General features: G+C 45.7%; 1 non-coding gene across 1 annotated transcript; it reads left to right on the top strand.

Annotated features, from left to right (window-relative positions):
- Nucleotides 1-6,644: 6,644 nt before the first annotated feature.
- On the top strand, nt 6,645-6,753 carry LOC136511462 (small nucleolar RNA R71). The gene has a single exon (XR_010772725.1). It is a non-coding gene; the product is annotated as a small nucleolar RNA R71 (small nucleolar RNA).
- The last annotated feature ends 362 nt before the right edge of the window (nt 6,754-7,115 follow it).

Here is a 7,115-nt window from a genome sequence, read left to right as displayed (position 1 = left end):
TGGTATGAGTATTACGAATGCATAATGTTAACAAGTGCATCGCGTTGTTTGAGTAGGTGCATATCTCTTCTCGATTACTACTTAACTATTTCTACAATGCATCGACTACACCATAACCAGCAGCTACTTGTTTCACTCATAACTGGAGTTCTACAAATTCAAAAATAGTGATCCTAGACTTTCTGGAAAGCTTATCAAATTCTCTACAACTTTGTTATTAACCATTTTTATAGTCTACACTTGTTTCAACATGTAACTCATTACACTCTAGAATCAGTCCAGAAACTACTTCACATGCAATATAAAGTAATAACACTTCTACTTCAGGTAATTATTCAAAATTTGACAACCTAGAACCTACCAACAGTTTCAGCATACCAAATACAGTTAAGATGATATAATGGTGAAGCCCAAACTATTTATTAAATTGCTTTTATTATTTTATTTAGATATCTAGGTTAAATAATAAATATATATCAAATGTGCTTAATAAATTCTCAAAATTTTACAGAGTCTTACTAATGCTATCAAAGGACTACTATAAAAATTTCATGTCATTTTACTAAGTAGAACATCCTATACAAAAATGATAAGGAAGCAAGGCTTGAAATAGCATAAATGGAAAATCCTATTGAAAAGTGTCAAGCAACAGATTTCTTATTTTTCCTAACATCCATATGGTACTAGTATCACCTCCAATAAATTTCATGAATTTTGGACTCATAATTAATTTATAAAAATTCATGCAAGGATTAACTATTTATAAAAGAAAAATTTATAACTATAGATATACACATGCACTGATCTTCAAATTTTTATCCAAGCTCATATATGCTAAGACTAGCTTACCACAAAAATTTCATAATTTTTGGAGCACAGGAACTCTAGATATAAAATAAACAAATTTAAATACATTCAAAAGCACATTTCAAATCCCTATTTAAATCTCAAAAAATATCTACTGTACAAGTCAAGAACATATTTTTCCTAAATACTACTCTTCCTCAAGAACACTCACAAATTTATTTCACAAATTTAGGAGCTATCAGACTAAAGATACAAAAATAACAAGATACATGAAATCAGGGTTCAAATCTGTGAAAATGAGCTAGCTTTCTATTTAACCGACACTGACAGGCGGGACCCTCCAGCCAGTTGGGCCCACACGTCATTGAGACGGAACAGAGCAACGGCGCGGGGATGACGTGGGAACGGCGGAGCTCGCCGACGGCGAGGTTGCCGGCGGTGAGGTCATCACGACGTGCTCTAAGTGACCTAGCGCGTCTATTGAGCCACTTGGCCGACCCTATCGTCGACGGTAAGGACGACGGCGGCGGCAATGGCGGAGCGGCGGGGCTGGACCATGGCAAAACGCCGGTGATGTCCTCGGTGGCCCGATCTAAGGCTCGGACGAGCACCGGGGTACTACGGCGGACCTAGCGCGCTAGCTAACGCATGGAGAGGTGGACTGTGGTGCTCCGGCCACGGTGACGGGGCTTGCGGCGGAGCTCCGGTGAGCTAAAACGCGCGGCGATGGCTTACCAAGCTGGGTCAGCGAGCACGGGAGGGAGCAGTGGTTCGCTGGGGAGATGGAGGAGCTATGGTGGTGGTGCTGGAGTGGCTAGGCGTGGACTGCGCGTGGCTATGGCGACGGCGGGGCTCCGAGAGCTCGGCGGCTGCTGCTGCGAGGAAGAAAAGGCGCCGGGAGCGAAATGGGAGCGCGGGATGGCTCGGGCGGGCGCTGGCGACGTTAAGGCCACGCTCGGGCGCGGCGTGGCCTGTGCGGTCAGGGCAACGGCGACACGCGGCCGTCGCCGTGGACACGCGGCGCGCTGGTTCTGCCGTCGGTCGGCCACTGAACGCGTCGTTTAGTTTCGTTAGAAACGTGATGGCCGAGCCTGACGACGAGTTTTGTCGCTGATTTTCCCGCTAATCCGTCGCTCCAAAGCATAAGACGTCTAAACAAAATTTATAGCCCTATGTACCAGCTTCAACTTTGGTTAAGGAAGTATGTTCAAATTCACAACCAAAAACAAGTAATGTCATCCCCAAGATGGGCTTGTCAGGCTGCCGGTCGAACCAAGACTTAGAAAAAAATTTTAAGTGTTGAAAGGTTTGTTTTGCTGATTCTTGTGATCCAATTTCAAGCATGATAGGAGCTGAATCAGTCCATGACATAAAAATAAAAGTTGTTCCTTATGTCAAACACTACAACTTTGCTATAGTGAACTCCTCCATGCAAGGTCCCTAACACCTAGTTCAACTTTAGTCAAACATGTCACTTTGAAATCATGATACACATTCAAACCATGGCTAAATGACCAAACTAGCCCTAGCACTAAATACCAAAGTTGTTCATGATGATACTCTAAGCATGTTAAAACAATTTGCAAGGTCATTTAAGCATTTCATGTAGTAGTCACTCATATAGCTATTGAAAGTAATCACATGAAATATTACTTGAGTGCTTGGTCATGAAATGTGGCCTTCATGAACAAGGTTCCTTTTGTTAACCTAAGTGTAGCTAAGGTGTTGTAGTGACTAGCACTACCCCCTTGCAATCATTTGCACATGATCATATGCATATGTTCTAAGAAACACGAGATAACAAGCAATGTTTCATATGTTTCGATCAAATGTTTCAATTGTAAATGATGATTTATGAATGCTTGATGCTCATGCTTATGTTATGCAAGTCAAGTTATGCAAGGCTAACACCTGAGGTGTTACAAGAGGCTTGGGGGCTCTTCCTGCAACCAAGCCAAGGCCCAGCAACCAAAAGTCGCACTCGGGGGCTCAGCAAACGTGATAAAACCCCTCACTCAACACGAAAAAAGCCCCTAGAGGAATAAATCCACTCCTCCAGGGCCTCGGGGGCTACACCTGGCGGGTGTGCTCGCGCGCACCCACCAAAGCCTCAAGCATGAAACACCATCCTGCCAGGAGCTATCGCGAGCCAAGTCTCATCAAAACCTCAGGGAGAGCGCTCACACTCTCCCCGAGGCTCGGGGGCTACTGTCGGGTACCATAAAAAGGGGTCCCCTAAGCAAGAACCAAAAAATTGCTTAGACCTTGTAAATATCGAAGCCAAAAGACAACCACCGATAAACCCCCACCTTATCCGAGGCCTGGCTGGACCACCCGGCCCACCTCGAACAATATTCAGGCTCACCCAGAGCAGGCTCGGCCTAGAACAAAACCGTGAGGCCTCGGACGAGGTACCAGTTTTCTGACTCTCCCGAGGCCCCGCGCCATAAGGCCTCGAATGAGGTACTGGTTCTCCGACTCACCCGAGGCCCCACGCCACAAGGCCTCGGATGAGGTACCGATTCTTCGACTTGCCCGAGGCCTCACGCCACAAGGCCTCAGATGAGGTACCGATTCTTCGACTCGCCTGAGGCCCCATGCCACAAGGCCTCGAACGAGGTACCAGTTCTTCGACTCACCCGAGGCCCCACGCCGCAAGGCCTCGGACGAGGTAATGATTCTTTGACTCGCCCGAGGCCCTACGCCATGAGGCCTCGGACGAGCACCCAGTTATTGACTCGCTCGAGGCTAGCTCGGCATCAACCCCATCATCGCCGCCTTGACCGACTTCTCTGACGGGATGTCACATCCAACTAACGTGACCAAACCACTCCCATGACGTCAGCCGAATGACGGCACGATACAGCGGAGTGGCCGATGAGACAGGAGTCACATCGATGCCATGTCGTCCGGGATAGGACGGGGCAGGGGCTACCGGCCGCTGTGCTCGGCACTATGCCCACGGCTAACACCCATGCTGCACTATGCTGCCTAACCCCTGCTCCAAGGATAGCGTGGCATGGAAAGTCAAGTCTTGGTCCCTATAGCCTTGGAATCGACGTACAAAACCAACTGCTCCCTCTGCTCCTCGGCTATCCACTTCTGGGCTCCTATAGCCTTGGGACTCGCACCCACCGAGCCCCCCACAATAGTTCAGCCTCTGCACTGACTAGGCCTCGACTCTCTATGTTGTCAGCACTCTGGGACTGGCATGTCATCCACAGTACGCACCATGCCCCGCATCAAGCTATAGGAGCTCCCACGTCGTGCATAGGGCCAAGCTCCTGTAGCCTTAGAATTAGTGCACCTGCACCATCGCATCTACCCAGCCTCGGCTCTCCGCACCAGTCAAACATACAGTGACCAGCACACCTCCGATAGAAGAAGGCGTGCATGCCACCACAGGAGCTCCCATGTCGCATAGGATTAGGCGTGACCGGTGCGTCGCTCTAGTGCACCGAGGACAAGGCTACTCCACCGACCATGCCGCCATAGCGACGAGCTACAGGGCTCAGACATACCGCCTCTGCTCACAAAACACCATGTAGCAAATACATGTACCGCCCCTGTGCCTCCCTTTGACTATAAAAGGGAGTAACCAGGGCCGCTTCTAGGGGGGAGGAGACTCACATGTGCAAGCAACGCACAATGCTCTGTAACACACATGCTCCCTCACTGCAAGAGATCAACATCTCAAGCAACCCACGCCACTCTACGTAGAGTCCTGGGACTAGCTCCATCTCTTGCTCAGCTTGTAAGCCCCTACTACAAGCACCTCGGTGCAAGGAATACAAGATCGCTCTCTTAGACTAGACGTAGGGCACCTATTGCCTGAACCAATATAAACCTTGTGTCTCTTTGCATCATGATCTAGGATTAGGGGCACACGGTATACTTTCACTAGTCAGTTCAGGACCCGCTGGACCAAAACACTGAGATTATGAATCTCTATCGGCAGTAGGATGAGGAAGACCTATGCATTACTTGTAATGAAATAATCTCTTGGTTATGCAATTTAAGTCCTCTTCCTAATGTTTACTCCTTGGTTTTCACAACAAGCTATGGAAACTATATGAGCAGAACCTATGCTGATGTTGTTTCCAAGGTCCTCTCCCAGGCTAGCTACAACACCTTTTCTTTGAAGAATGCTAGTATCAGGACAAGCTACTCTAGACTTTAGGAATAGCTTACTGCTCATTAGGAAAGTTTAGCTGTCTTGGTCAAACAAGTGGATCAACTAAAGAGAAGATAGAAAACAATGATAGGGAGTTTGAGGAGTTCAAGAAATTGCAACAGGAGGAGTATAATAAGCTCCATGAGCATATCATGCTCTTAAGCGTTGGTAACTCTCAGTCTTGGTGATGTAGTGAATAGGTGGTTTGTTTACTATTTTGATGTGAAATTTTGGTGTCTTGATATGTGAACTCTATCAGTGGTTTGCTGCTAAGCTAAACTATTGTTATTTGATTCAGGTTCAATATAATTATGCATGTAGTCATTTTGTGTAGCAGTGTAGATCTAAAATCATTTTTTCTGATGTAATGATTGGTGTGCACATGGTAGATCTAGCACAGGAACATTGTTAAATAAGAATCTGACACATGTATGAACCAGTGAATGACACGTGTAAGAGCCAGGATAGGGCACGTGGGCCAATACAAACAAAATACATGGTACAAATCCTTCCTACCACGTGGTCGAATAAAAAAAGACATGGGTTTCTCAGGGCGTGACACATGGCCCAATAAAATTCTAACACATGGACATATAGCATCGAGACACATGGTTAAGTAAAAGAAAGACACATGGGGTATTGTGGTCATGCCACATGGACTAATGAAAATACGACACATGGTCCAATGAAGAAGTGACACATGACCCATCTACAACACGACACGAGTGCCAATAGAAAACTGACATGTGGAATAGTAGGGGCTCAACACGTGGTCCAATAAGAACCTGAAACATGCAAGAACCAGAGATGGCCATATTGTGCAAAAAGAAGGTGACATGTACTCAAACCATCTACAATGCAACCAGCTATAGCATGTACATGTGGAAAGCATCTCTAATGGAAGCACCCGCCAGGGTGGCTGCCCCCTGCCATGCATGCCAAAACACTTCTATGGCAGTCAATTTTTGTCATAGATCAAACCACTTCTATGATGATTTCTAGAATCATCATAGAATTTCTAGAATGACGCGACTTCTATGACGAATCGTTTTTCATCATAAATTTGTCATAAAACTAAAATTATGATGAATTTGGCTCCTTCAGTGACAAAAATTGTTCTTCATACAATTAGATATTCCTAGTAGTGTTAGCTTGACCAAAGACTAAATCTTTCAAAGATGGTTGATTATTGAAATTATTACCTTGATAGTTACCTTGGTAATTTGGCCTCTATTGTTGATTCCATCCTTGATTTTGTTGAGGATGATAGTTGTTATTGTTGATGAAGTTCACATCCTCTTGGGTTTCAGGACAGTTGTTCCCTGAATGCCCAGTATTTCCACATTCTTCACATGTCATGCGGAAGTCATGTATGTGCATGGCATCATGCTTTTAATTGGCTCCGTCTTCAAGCCTCTTCATCAGTAGATCCATCTTGACAGACAGCATGTCTACCTCATTGAGTTGATGCATACCTCCACCTCTCTTGTGGGGTTGAAGACATTCTTCATTCCATCCTTTGTTGGAGGACATCTTCTCTATGAGAGCTGTTGCTAGTGGGATTGTGGGTGATAGAAATGCACCTCCAGCAGCAGCATCCACATTCTCATGAGTGTTGTTAGTGACCCCATGGTAGAAAGTTTTCATAAGTAGCCAATTCTCCATCCCATGATGAGGACATTCTGATATGTAGTCTTGAAAGCATTCCCATGCCTTAGGGACAAATTCATCATGTTGCTGTTGAAAGCTTGAGATTCTTCCACATAGAGCATTAGTTTTGCCCATGGGGAAGAACTTTGCTAGGAAGGCAGTGGAGCAATTTGCCCATGTGGTATTCTTGTCTTTGTTCGTGTAGAACCATTACTTTGCCTTCCCCAAAAGCAAAAATGGGAAGAGATGAAGTAATATGGTGTCTCTTATAACTCCTTTGATGGTGAAGATGATGCAGATCTCTAGAAAGTGTTGGAGAAGAGCACTAGCATCTTCATGTGCCTTTCCACAAAATTGGCTAGCTTGCACCATGTTGATGAGAGCTGGCTTGAGCTCAAAAGCATTGTCTCCAATGTCAATCGTTGGTCCAGTATGAATGTTGGCTGTAGTTGGAGCAGAGAATTCACTGAGAGTCTTGTTAGCC

The sequence above is a fragment of the Miscanthus floridulus genome, chromosome 1 (assembly GCF_019320115.1).
Source record: "Miscanthus floridulus cultivar M001 chromosome 1, ASM1932011v1, whole genome shotgun sequence".
In the NCBI taxonomy this organism is placed as follows: domain Eukaryota; kingdom Viridiplantae; phylum Streptophyta; class Magnoliopsida; order Poales; family Poaceae; genus Miscanthus; species Miscanthus floridulus.
Note: the sequence above shows the minus strand (reverse complement) of the source record. Positions and strands in the feature narration are given on the sequence as shown.